The 13,868-nt window shown below is 46.2% G+C and overlaps 1 pseudogene across 1 annotated transcript in view; it reads left to right on the top strand.

The window, feature by feature from the left end:
• Positions 1-4,089: 4,089 nt before the first annotated feature.
• Positions 4,090-13,868, top strand: part of LOC123151146 (polygalacturonase inhibitor 2-like) — a 44,761-nt pseudogene continuing 34,982 nt past the window's right edge. Inside the window, exon 1 of the transcript XR_006475521.1 lies at positions 4,090-4,542. The product of XR_006475521.1 is annotated as a polygalacturonase inhibitor 2-like (transcript). The remainder of the gene's footprint in view (positions 4,543-13,868) is intronic.

The raw sequence follows: 13,868 nt of genomic DNA, 5'->3' as shown, positions 1-13,868 counted from the left end.
CGGTGGGGATGGTGGTGGTTGCGACATTGCAGATGGTCGGGGCCGTCCTTGGCTGGGCGCACGCCGCGTGTCATAGCCGGTGTCTTTTTTTTTTTTTGAGGGAGTCATAGCCGGTGTCTAGCAGACTAGAAGTGGCTTCTACCACGAGGATGCCATGGCCGATGTGGTGCGCGGCTGTACTGGTGCAGTCACATGGTGAGGAGACGTGGCTGCAGTTCTGCCTCGGGCAGAGCTTTCAGATATAAAAGTATCTAGCTCCAGCTTAGGTGGTGTTTGGTTCTCTAGTCTTATAATTTTTTTTAGTCTTAACTAAAAAGTCTCTAGTTCCTAAAAAGTCTTTTCATATTTATTTTCAGAGATTAAAAAGTTCCTAGTCTTTTGCTAAAGGTTATTAAATGACCATGTTGCCCATAATATATAAAAAAATAACAATCAAACAACAATATGGGATGGCGGGCCAATAGGTGCATAGAGGGGCATTGTTGAAAAAGTCTCAAAAAGTCCTAAAAAGACTCTTCTTGAGAGTCTTCTTCATTTAGTCCCAAATATCTAGTTTAGTCCCTAAAAAGTCTCTCTCATTTGTTAAAAAAGTCTCTAAGAGAAACTTTTTCTACTCCCTACACAAAAAAATCCCGGGAAACAAACACCCCCTTGAACACAAAGTGGTGTTTTCTTGATTGGTTAACTCTTGTGCGTACCCAAAAATCTGTGCTCTACCGGGTGATTGAAACCCTCTTCTCCCCTCGCCGGTCTTATTTTCATTTTGGTATTTCTTTCTCCCTGCTGGCAAATGGGACCCAATCACCTGTAAGCTGATCTGTCAATATTTAGTCAAAACCATCTCCACATCACACGAAAACTACCCAAAATGGTACAAAGGATTAAAGTTATCCAGTTTGAAAAATTATTAAGGGACTAAATTTTGCTTATTTTAAAGTTAAGGGACTATTTTTATACTTTCAAAAGAATTGAGGGACGAAAAATATCCTTCTCCCAAAATACAAATGCAACACTTATCCGAAGGATTTGTAGGTATCTTTTCTTTCAATAAAAAAAATCTAACTATACTACACATGGGATTTTTTTTCATGGGAAGGTCTCTCACTCTCTTCTGGTGAGCCCATCCATGACTTGTAGAGAGCATGCATATTAGAGCATCTTCAACAGGCGCGCTAAACAGGCGTCGCGCCTTAAATATACTCAGTTTAGCGCGCGCAACCCGGCGGGTGACTCCAGCGGGCGCGCAATAACCGTGCGCGTGGTATAAGGAGTTGGGCGCGTGACAGGAATCGCTATCTCGCGCGGTGTATTTGGGGCGCCCGCTTCCGCGCGCGGCACACTCGAGCGCTCGCGCTGCACTCTGTCTTCTCCGCCTCCAACGCCCCACGCGCGCCGGCGCCGGCGACCCGTACCCCATGGACGCACGCGCCGGCACCCCGCTCACCCCGTCCTATAGCCGCGACCTCCCCTCCCCCCCCCCCCCGCCGCCGCCGCCGCCGCAAACCCTAGCCCGGGTGGCGTTGACCTCGCCTCCGCCGGAGCTCCTCCGACCATCGGCCTCGCGCGCGGCCTCTTCATGCTGCCGCGGATGACCTCGGCGGCGGGTGGCGTCGCGCCGGCGCCGGCCCGAGCCGCCGCCCCCTCCTCCTCAAAGCTCCCAATGCGGCGCGGCCAAAGAAGGGCAAGACAACGGCGAAGAAAAACAAGGCGGCGGACGGCTTCGGCACCTCCAAGGCGAGGAGGAAAAAGCTTGCGGGGCGTGCGACGGGCGCGGCGGCTACCGAAAGCGCCGGCGAGCTCACTCGTTGAGCCGGCGGCCAACGCGCACAACGTGTTCGACGAAATGCCCCCAAGGTAAAAAAAAATCTAACATTTCATTTTTTTTTTGTTATTTTTTGAATGCATTCACATATAGATAGCTTATTTGCATTGTTCAAAAAACTTTGTAGTCTCAATGATGATGCATACATGTCAACGATGGGTGTTGGCTCCAACAATTCGCATTGGTCTCAAACCAATGACATGCATTTCGAAAACCATGAGTTCGAGGTGGACGAGGAGGGTGAGGGCATTGTCGACGCACCGAAAGGAAGAGCGGGCAATTACACCAACGCCGATGACATCTTACTATGCAATACTTGGTTGCAAGTGTCGAGAGATCCATCCGTTGGAGGTGATCAAAGTACAGATGCTTATTGGCTTCGGATGAAGGAACACTTTGATGTTCGCAACGTGAGTGGAATTGACCGCTCCGACCAATCACTTCGGTCCCGGTGGTCAACAATCAACTCGAATTGTCAAAGGTGGGCGGCCTGTCAAAAGGCGGTTGACAAGTTGAACCCAAGTGGCACAAATGAGGACGATAGAGTAAGTGGCATTTCATACATATTCATCATACTTGTTGTTGGTGCTAACTTGCTTTGTTTTCATGTAGTCCAACATTGCGCAAAACTTGTTCAAAGAAGAGGAGAGGAAAACCAAGAAGGGGAAGATCAAGAAAGGAAGGAAATTTACTTTGCCTCATTGCTATGAAGTGTTGAAGGATGATGAGAAATGGAAGAAGTGTGAAGATTTGGATGATTTGCATTTGAGCAACAAATGGAAGCGAACAATTAAGTTGGATGATGATGAGGATGATGCATCAAGTGATGACGGCAAGAGAAGCCCCACACCCAACTCGGTTTCATACTCGAAGCCAAAGCGACCGGATGGGTGCAAGAAAGACAAAACCGAAAAGAAGAAGAGGAAAGGAGATGATGAGCTCAAAAATGCTATGAAAGCTATTGTGATGGCAAGAAAAGAAGCCAGCGAGGTGAGGAAAATGGCAAGGAACCAAGATGCCGCGGCCGAGGAGAGGAGGTTGGCGGCCAAGGAGAGGAGGGCGGCGGCCGAGGAGAGGAAGGTGGCTTTGGAGGAGAGGAAGGTGAGCAATGAGAAGCGAACAAGATTGTTGGAATGGGAGAAGCACTTGTTCTTCTTGGACACATCTATCCTCAATGAGGTGCAAAAGGAGTATGCCAATCTTGTCCGTGAAGAAGTCTTGATCCAAAAAAGAGCCATGATTCACGCAATGGGTGGCGGTGGCCTCGGCGCCATGGGTGGCGGTGGCCTCGGCGCCATCGGTGGCATGGGTGGCTTCGGAGGTACCGTGGGCGGTGCAATGGGGGGCATGGCTGGCTTTTGAGCACCCCCCCCCCCCCCGATGCTATGGCCACCATGGAAGGCATGAGTTTTGCTTCTCTCATGGGAGGCATGGGTGCACCTCCGGCCGCCATGGGCGGAATGTCTTTCGATGTGCCTCCTCGCACACATTCTCATGAAGATGCCGTTGAAGATCTTGCCAACACCGTCGGAGCTTCACGTGATGCGGTGCGCGATGAGGAGAGGGAGGAAGATTCATCTTCGGAGGCGGAAGAATCGTCTTCCGAAGATGAGGACGAAGACGAGGACGAGGAATGATGTGTCTTTCATTTGTGTATTGAACTTGATTTGCATTTTGAACTTGGTTGGATGAACTTGTGGGCATGAACTTTTCTTCATCAACTTGTTTGTGTGAAATTTTGTATGTCATGTTCATTGCATTTTGAATGTTTCATCGACTTCATTTTGTGTTCAAAATGCCATATGCAATGCACCGGCGAGTCGCGCGCGCTGCATTTTAGCGCGGTTGCTAGAGCCAGCGCTGCGCGCCGCGTCAAACCAGGAGATGGGCGCGCGGCAAATCAGTTTTTTGCGTGCGGCGCGTTCGGCGCCTGTTGGAGATGCTCTTAGTCTATGCATGCATGCCTACCCGCCAAGTTTGACCAGCAGTCAGCATCTAGGATTTTGACTATGTTTTGACCAGTGCTTGCCTCGCCAGGCTTGCTGCCAAAAAGTTCCCATCGTCGTCTTTTTCGTCGTCCAGTACACCAATTGGCAATGGGCAATGAGCATATATCTCCTCGTGCATGGCATGACTGATCGCCACAGAATTTCCATCATCATCTCAACCAATCAAATCAAATGTACCAATGGATATATATGTGCCCGGCTGTTCATGGAAGAGGCCCCCAACCGAAGTGAGAGACCGGTCACTTCCGCCGGAGCACCATGAGCACTCCACCCTCGGCATATGCCTTCCCCGGCCTCCTCCTCCTCCTCCTCGGCGGAGCGGTCATCGTCTCCGCCGAGAATAACAAAGACTGCCACCCAAGCGATAAGGCCGCGCTTCTCGTTGTCAAGTCTGCCTTCGGCAACCAGAGCCACTTTGCCTCGTGGACTCCTTCCACCCCGTGCTGCGAACGGCACGACGCCACTTGCAACGACGCCGGTCGCGTCATCTCCCTCCTCTTCTTCGTGGATTTCACCCTTACGGGCACCATCCCGAACGCCATGTCCGGCCTCGTCGAGCTTCTCGTCCTCAACCTCTATTACCTCCCGGCCATCTCCGGCCATATCCCCAAGGGAATCGCCAAGCTATCCAAACTCACCTCGCTCGGCATCTCTCTCACCTCCGTTTCGGGCCCCGTTCCGTCCTTCCTGGGCGCACTGACCAAGCTCGGAGTGATAGATCCTATGGATCGTGGTAGGCTAGATATTTCCGGTAACCTACCTTCCTTGGGTGCGGATGAGCTCGATCCAGAGCCGGCCATGGTGATGTAGGGGCCGGTGATCGCAGAGGGATCGAGATGGAGAGGTGGCAGTGGTGCTTCCCGTGAGCACTGCGATTGCCCTAGATCGAAAGGGGATATCAGTGGGGAGTCTGGCGGCGCGGTGAACCTCGTACCGTGCGCCCCGGCCCCCACCTCTTTATATATCGCAGGTCACAGGGGCCCACCAACCATAGAACGGTTGGGCGCCCCCGATCAGGGCGCGAATAGATCAGGGCCCGATGGGCCGTTGAGCCCACTCGGTGGAGAGATCAACCTAACATTCTCCCCCTTGATCTCAACTTTTACTTTTAACCTTATACTTTCTAGTTTATTTGTTTCATCACATATTGGTACATAGAGCATGTTTCATCATCACAGCTTAATTGCCGTTAGAATCATACAGCTGCAACATACATTATGATCAGAAGCAAATTCTGTTCCTTTTGGGCCTATCCAGGAATTATAAGGCTTTCCCTTAAAACCCATGACGGCTATGTATTCCTCGAACACATTGGGTGGTAAGCCTTTCATTAGCGGATCCACAAGCATATCCTTTGTTCTTATATGCTCGAGACTTATAGTTTGATCCTGGATCTTATCTTTCACAACATAATACCTTATCTCTATTGTTTTGGCAGCATTACTCGACTTGTTGTTGTGAGCGTAAAATACTGCGGGTTGGTTGTCACAGTACATCTTTAGTGGTTTGTGAATACAATCTACCACTTTCAAGTCGGGTACAAATTTCTTTAGCCATATCGCCTGCCCCGTGGCTTCGAAGCATGCTATAAATTCTGCATACATCGTGGATGATGCAACTATTGACTGCTTGGAGCTTTTCCACGAAATAGCTCCCCCAGCGAGAGTGAAGACGTATCCTGGCGTGGATTTTCTATCATCTCTGTCCCCCGCAAAATCTGCGTCTGAATACCCTTTTATCTCTAGGGAATCACTTCTCCTGTATATTAGCATGTAGTCCTTCGTGCCTTGCGCATAACACAATGCTTTCTTTACCATCTTCCAGTGCTCCATGCCTGGATTCTCTTGATATCTACCGAGTACCCCGGTGATAAAAGCTAAGTCAGGGCGAGTGCACACTTGTGCATACTGTAAGCTGCCAACTGGCAAAGCATATGGTACTGCTTTCATTTGATCGATCTCGTACTGGTTCTTGGGACATTGGAATTTTCCAAAACTATCGCCCTTGACTATAGGAGCAGGTGTGGCTTTACTCGCATGCATATTATACTTTTTAAGAACCTTTTCTAAATATGCTTTCTGCAATAGTCCTAAGACTCCATTGTTCCTATCTCAGTGAATTTCTATGCCCAAAACATATGATGCTTCACCAAGATCTGTTATGTCAAAATTTGAGGATAAGTATTTCTTTGTTTCTTGTAGTAGACGAACATCACTGCTAGCAAGCAGGATATCATCCACATACAAGATTAGGAAAATATATTTCCCATTTTTAAATTTGCATAAATGCAATTATCCTCAATGTTTTCTTTAAATCCAAAACTTTTAATCGTTTGATTAAACTTTAGATACCACTGCCGAGAGGCTTGTCTTAATCCATAAATGGATTTCTTCAGGCGGCATCCCATATTTTCCTTGCCTTCCATGATAAAACCCTTAGGTTGTTTCATGTAGACATTTTCTTTTAAATCACCATTCAGAAATGCCGTCTTAACATCCATTTGATGTAACTCTAAATCAAAATGAGCAACTAATGCCATTATGATTCTGAAGGAATCCTTCCATGAGACTGGAGAAAATGTCTCATTGTAATCTATCCCTTCTCTTTGTGTAAATCCTTTTGCCACGAGTCGTGCTTTATACTTTCTATATTCCCTTTAGAGTCATACTTAATTTTGTAGACCCATTTACAGCCTACTGTTTTGGCTCCTTTAGGAATTTCCTCTAAGTCCCAAACATCTTTGGAACTCATCGGGTCTTCCGTTGCCTTCATCCACATTGATGAATGAGGGCTTCTCATGGCTTCTTCATATGAGGTGGGATCTTTTTCCATATGAACCATTTCTGTGTTATAAACTTTAAAGTTAGTAGAAATAGCTGACTTTCTTGGTCTTGTAGACCTTCTAAGGGCCTCAGTTTCTGGCACGTTCTGTGCCTCAACTTCTGGCACTTCTTCTAAAATTTGCTGTTGCACATCCCTTTCATGCTCAACAACGGGTTCAGTCAACTCCTGACGGACAGGTTCCGGGTCTACCCCCATAGTTGTCATGGGTGGAGTTGCAACCGGTAGTGAGAAAAATGGCTCCTGAATCATCGGATTAGGTGCATGCACCCTCTTCTCCTCAAGATCAATTTTCCGAGCTACCAAGCTCCCCCTCATCATTTCATCCTCAAAGAAGGCTGCATGTCTCGTTTCTACAAACTTTGTATATCTGTCTGGGAAGTAGAAACGAAAACCTTTTGTTCTGTCTGGATAGCCAATGAAGTGGCAACTTACTGTTTTGGGATCTAACTTTGCAATGTTTGGATTAAACATTTTGGCCTCAGCAAGACACCCCCACACCCTGAAGTGATGTAGGAAGGGCATCCTTCCTGTCCATAGCTCGTACGGTGTTTTGGGCACCGACTTGCTTGGTACTCTATTGAGAATGTGAATGGCGGTTTTAAGCGCCTTGAAAGTGCAACTATCCCTAGGTGGTTTTGGTAATTCATAACAACATATAGCTCATTAAGCTAATGCTATTCCAAGATGATTATTTCAGGAAAGCTCAATGATTGGCATAGCATGGATGTGAAAGTGGAACCCTCAAAATTCTAAGGACAAAGGATTGGCTCAAGCTCAAAAGCTCAAGACTCTTCATTTTATATTTTAGGGATCCAAGATCACATTGAGTCTTTAGGAAAAGCCAATACTATCAAGGAGGGATGAGGTGTTGCTTAATGATCCTCTTGCTTCATGTGCTTAGTGATATGCTCCAAAACCCTCAGCTATTTTCCCATATCCACATATGACCTAAACCCCAAGCCAAACTCGGTCATACCGATTCTTTCTATCCGGCGCCACCGAGTTTCACTTGTCATAAGCCACTGCCAAACCCTAGCAATTCGGTTCTACCGATAGGGATCTCGGTCTCACCGAGATGGGATTGCAAACTCTTTGTTTCCCTTTCGTAACTTCTCGGTCTCACCGAAAGAGCAGATCGGTCCCACCGAGATTGCAATGTAAATTCAGTGTTTCCTTTTTGTAACTTTTCGGTCTCACCGAAAGAGCAAATCGGTCCCACCGAGTTTGCCTGACCAACTCTCTGGTTAGCTAATTACCAAATTCGGTCTCACCGAGTTTGTGTAATCGGTCTCACCGAGATTACGTTATGCCCAAACCCTAACCATATCGGTCCTACCGAGTTGCATATCAGTCCCACCGAAAATCTCTAACGGTCACTAGGTTTACATTTTCGGTCCGACCGAGTTTGTTGATTCGGTCCCACCGAGATTGGAAAACTGTCTGTAACGGTTGGATTTTGTGTGGAGGCTATATATACCCCTCCACCTCCTCTTCATTCGTGGAGAGAGCCATCAGAACACATACACAATTCCAACTCATATGTTCTGAGAAAGAACCACCTACTCATGTGTTGAGACCAAGATATTCCATTCCTACCATATGAATCTTGATCTCTAGTCTTCCCCAAGTTGCTTTCCACTCAAATCTTCTTTCCACAAAATCCAAATCCTATGAGAGAGAGTTGAGTGTTGGGGAGACTATCATTTGAAGCACAAGAGCAAGGAGTTCATTACCTACACACCGTTTGTTACTTCTTGGAGAGTGGTGTCTCCTAGATTGGCTAGGTGTCACTTGGGCGCCTCCGACAAGATTGTGGAGTTGAACCAAGGAGTTTGTAAGGGCAAGGAGATCGCCTACTTCGTGAAGATCTACCGCTAGTGAGGCAAGTCCTTTGTGGGTGATGGCCATGGTGGGATAGACAAGGTTGCTTCTTCGTGGACCCTTTGTGGGTGGTTGCTTCTTCGTGGACCCTTTGTGGGTGGAGCCCTTCGTGGACTCGCGCAACCGTTACCCTTTGTGGGTGGAGCCCTCCATGGACTCGCGCAACCGTTACCCTTTGTGGGTTGAAGTCTCCATCAACGTGGATGTAGGATAGCACCACCTATCCGAACCACGGGAAAAACATCTGTGTCTTCAATTGCGTTTGAATTCTCCAAACCCTTCCCTTTACATTCTTGCAAGTTGCATGCTTTACTTTTCGCTGCCAATATACTCTTTGTATGCTTGCTTGAATTGTGTGATGATTGCTTGACTTGTCCTACAATAGCTAAAATCTGCCAAGAACTAAAATTTGGGAAAAGGTTAAGTTTTTATTTGGTCAAGTAGTGTAATCACCCCCCCTCTAGACATACTTTCGATCCTACAAGTGGTATCAGAGCTTTGGTCTCTATTTGCTTTGATCTCCATAGCTTTTGGTGGTCATAGCCTTGGTTTCACAACCTAGGAGAGTATGGCGTCTAGCGAGGGAAATTATCACCGTAGAGGTCCTTACTTTGATGGTACTAATTTTGCTAGTTGGAAGCATGAAATGAAAATGCATATTCTTGGACATAACCCCGCCGTTTGGGCTATTGTGTGTGTTGGTTTGCAAGGTGACTTCTTTGATGGGAAAGAACCAAACCGTGAAGCTACCGCGGATGAGTTGAAGATGTTGCAATACAATGCTCAAGCTTGTGATATTCTCTTCAACGGATTGTGCCCCGAAGAATTCAACAAAATCAGCCGTCTTGATAATGCAAAGGAAATTTGGGACACTTTGATTGATATGCACGAAGGTACCGACTCCGTCAAGGAATCCAAGTTGGATGTGCTTCAAAGTCAACTCGACAAGTTCAAAATGAAGGATGATGAAGGTGTCGCTGAAATGTACTCTAGGCTTGCTCTCATCACAAATGAGATTGCCGGCTTAGGAAGTGAAGAGATGACCGATAGATTCATCATCAAGAAGATTCTAAGAGCCTTGGATGGAAAATATGATACCGTGTGCACATTGATCCAAATGATGCCCAATTACAAAGATCTCAAGCCAACGAAGGTGATTGGAAGAATTGTTGCTCATTAGATGTCACTTAAGGATAAAGAGGAACTTCACAACAAATCAAGCGGTGCCTACAAAGCCTCATGTGAAGCCCCTACATCATCAAGTGAGAAACAAAACTTCAATGAAGAATTGAGCTTAATGGTGAAGAACTTCAACAAGTTCTACAAGAGTAGAAGCAAAGATAGAAGCTTCAAGTCAAGGTCCTACAATAACAAAAGATCTTCTAGTCGAGAGCGAAACTGCTATAGTTGTGGAAGACCCAGACACTATTCCAATGAGTGTACGGCTCCCTACAAGAGAAGAGAAGATTCTCCAAAAAGAAGAAGCAAAGAATCACCACCAAGAGAGAGGAGTAGAGATGATCGTTATGAACGAAGATACTCACGGAGAAGCAAGGATTAGGAAAGGAAGGAAAAATCATCAAGGAGCTACACAAAACGAAGACATCAAGCTCATGTTGGTGAATGGGTATCCGGCTCTGACTCCGACAGCCACTCCGAGAGAAGTTATCACTCCGACTCCGAAGATACTCAAGATGAAGGTGTTGCCGGTCTAGCACTTGTGTCAACCAACTCCTATGACATATTTGACTCACCAAATGAAGGAATTGGAAGATGCTTCATGGCCAAAGGTCCAAAGGTAACACACCCCGAGTATGTTGATTTCAATAGTGATGAAGATGACTTGTTAGGTGATGATTTGCTTGTTGACAACTCTAGTGATGAATACTATGATGAAACGTCAATTAATCATGCTAATCAAGATAAAACGAATGACAATGATAAGGAGAAGATTGAGGCTCTAACTAAAGAACTAAACACTCTTAAGTTAGCTCATGAAACTATCTTCGAAGATCATCGAGAACTTTTAAGAGCTCATGAGAAATTACGGTTTGAAAAGCTCAATCTTGAGCAAGAGCATGAGTTCTTAAAAGCAATCAATGATGATCTCCGCAAGAAAAGTTTTTCTTACATTGCCAAGCGTTTACTCTTATCCACTTACATGCCTCAAGTCAAGTCTAGTAACAAGAACAAGAAAGATTCTTCCTCTAGCAGTAACAATGGTCATGCTAAATCCAATATTGTTGCTTCTAGTAGTTCTCTTGATTCCACTAATGATTCTCTTAGCCAAGTTACACTTGAGCAAGAAAATAGCTTATTGAAGGGAATTATAGAGAAAGGAGTGTACAAAAGCCTTGCCGGGAGTAAGCAATTCGAGGAAATTGTGCGCAGGCAAGGAATGCACCGGAAGAATCAAGGTGTTGGTTTTGAACGAAAGTTCAATGCCAATGGAGTTGAGTGGGAAGAAGATCAATACCCCAAGACAAAGTTTGTTCCTCAACAAGAGAAGTATGATACTTCTTTCAAGGGGACACAAGCTCAAGATGATCTTCCACTACAAGACTACAAGCAAAAAGGCAAGGACAAGCTTCAAGAGGAAATTGATGCATTTGAAGAAGCTCCTATGACCTTAGTCAAGTGGATTCCCAAGACTACTTCAAGTTCCACTTCATCAAGTACGACTACAACTCCAAGGATTCCCATCAAGATGGTGTGGATCCAAAAGAAGAAGAACTAGAGAGTTCTTGAGGGTGACTCCGCCAACATACTTCACTCTTATCATTTTGGCAAGAACAAGTGCAATCAACTTCCACATCTTGCACTAGTTCAAGGAGTCACAAACCCTCTTGTTGGTAAGACAAGGGACAAGGTAACCTAAAAGTTTTCATGGACATCATCTTGTGTGTGCATCACTCTATGTCTATGGATATCCTTGTTTGTTCCTTGTGGGACTAACCCATGTAGGTATTGAAAGTGCAATTCACTCAAATGGATAGCTCCAAGTGATCTACATCAACATTGAGCATCCACATCTTCAACATCTACATGAAGTCATCATCGACAAAACCCGAGGTTAGTTCATCCCTCTAAGGGGGGATATCACATCTAGGGGGAGCTTTACTCTAAGACTTGAGCTAAAGCAACTCTAAAGATGTGAACACAACAATGCTTTATGTAAAAGTGGTAACCCCACTTGAGCTTAAACGATGAGTATGACCTATGATCAAGTGTTCTCACTTGACTCCTAAGTCTATATACTCATATATAGATGACCTTGTCATCGCAAATTGCTTGATAGATGCTAGAATTGGTTGTGCATGCCTTGCCACATATTTCATTTGCCATTTTATTGTATGAGCATGCTGGTTGCATATTTTACTCATTCGAGGACATCCACTTGTTGTTTTGATTGTTCGGTTTTATTTCCTTTTGCCAAGTGGATGGACAAGAATGCCTAAGAACCTCCTCTAGCTATCTATGCTTTTCTCGTCTCAAACTCTATTCATGCTACATCATAAAATTTGATCAAGTCAGATTCGAGCCACTCTGTGTGAGGAGCGCTCAGAGTCCCCGATTCGTCATAGACTTAAACTTCCAAAACCTCTTTATGATTCTCGGTCTGACCGATACCCCACTTTCGGTCCTACCGAGATCATTAAGTTGATCTAGGTTTTCGATCTCGGTGCAACCAATTTGAACCTTTCGGTCACACCGAGTTTCAGTAACTGCTTGCAGTTATGAATCTCGGTGCCACCGAGTCGTTCCACTCGGTCACACCGACAGGGTCAGGCTATATATAGTCACGGGCAAAAATTTGGAAATTTCTCCGAACCCCTTCGCCCGCGCGATAGCCTGCTCTGCCAACGTGGTCTGCGGATCGTCTCCTCGCCGCCAGCCGCCTCCAGTCGCTGGTCTCCATCGCCGTCAATGGAATTCAACCTCGCTGTTGCCGCCGTAGCGAGTCTCCGCCGAACTAGGGTATGGACTCGATCTTTGTGCTATTCCCCAATCTGATTCTTAGCACATTGTGATCATCATGATTCTTGCCACAATTGAAACACTCCTATCCAGTCAATGCGTTCGTAGATTAGGTTTGATTCGAAAATTTTAGGGTTAGGTTTCCGCCGAAACCATCTCGGACCCACCGAGTTGAAAAACTCGGTCCCACCGATTTGGCTTATGCCATTGCACAAGTGAGACTCGGTCTGGCCGAGAATTACTTATCAGTGTGACCGATTTTGGAACTTTGTGAAACCCTAGCAGTCTCGGTGCCACCGAACTGTGACTCGGTCTGACCGAGTTCACTAGTTTAGGTTCCAAAACTGCTTCGGTATCACCGAGTTTAAAAATCGGTAGATCCGAGATGATTTCAGTGGAAAACTAAAACTAAGTTTTTGGATCATTCTTTTGCAAAAATCTCTGCATTTTGTGATGCTCATCCACTCTACGTCATCTATAAACTATTCACAGGGTTAGCAGTCAGAGTTTGCAACATGTCTGATCAGAGTGACAGCCAGAACTTGTCAGAGCAGCAAGTGTAGATGAGTGAGGGCACTAGTCCCTCAAGTTCTTCAGATGAAGGCAGCAGGAGCACCCCTAGCAATCTGCCTAAAGCTGCCACCAGACAGAGAAAGAAGAGAACTTCAGATTCTGAGGATGAAGACTATGTGGCAGAAGAGGAAGCAACTTCCAAGAGAGTTGAACCAGCTCAAGGCACAAAGCCAGGGATGAAAATCAAAAGGCCAGCAGGCAGGCAGCCTATGTCAAAGGCCAGAGCTTCAACTGAGAAACCCACTCCCATAGAGCCAGTTGCTGCTGAGGGAAAGAAGAGAAAGGAAAGGGTCAAGAAGACCGTAGCCGAAGTGCTTGGAAAGGCTTCCATCATGGAAGAGGAAGAAGAGGTTGCTGCACTAGCACCTAAGGCACCTAAGCTTATGGGTGATGCTATCAGGACAGGGGCTGCCACATCTAAGCCCAAAGAAGCACCCAAAGCTACCTCCAAGCCCAAGTCTGCACCAAAGAGAAATACAAGGAGCATACCAGCTGCTGAGAAGAACAAGGCCCAGTGCATGAAGCTGCAGAAGAAGATGATGAAGAGCAAGTACTCAGAAAACTCAAGCCCAAGATCCCAGACCACAATGATGCTCATCCTGTGGCTGAGGATATGAAGCTCAGGAGAGACTCAGGGCTGAGGAAGTGGAGAGAAGCAGATCCGTATGCTTCAAGGAGAAGGACTGCTGTTGACTACAGATTTCACACTAAGGAACAGCAGGACTTCTATGAGACAGTTTTGTTGGACAAGAAGCCAATAG

Source organism: Triticum aestivum, chromosome 7A, assembly GCF_018294505.1.
Source record: "Triticum aestivum cultivar Chinese Spring chromosome 7A, IWGSC CS RefSeq v2.1, whole genome shotgun sequence".
Classification (NCBI taxonomy): Eukaryota; Viridiplantae; Streptophyta; class Magnoliopsida; order Poales; family Poaceae; genus Triticum; species Triticum aestivum.
This window is presented reverse-complemented; position numbering and strand designations above follow the sequence as displayed.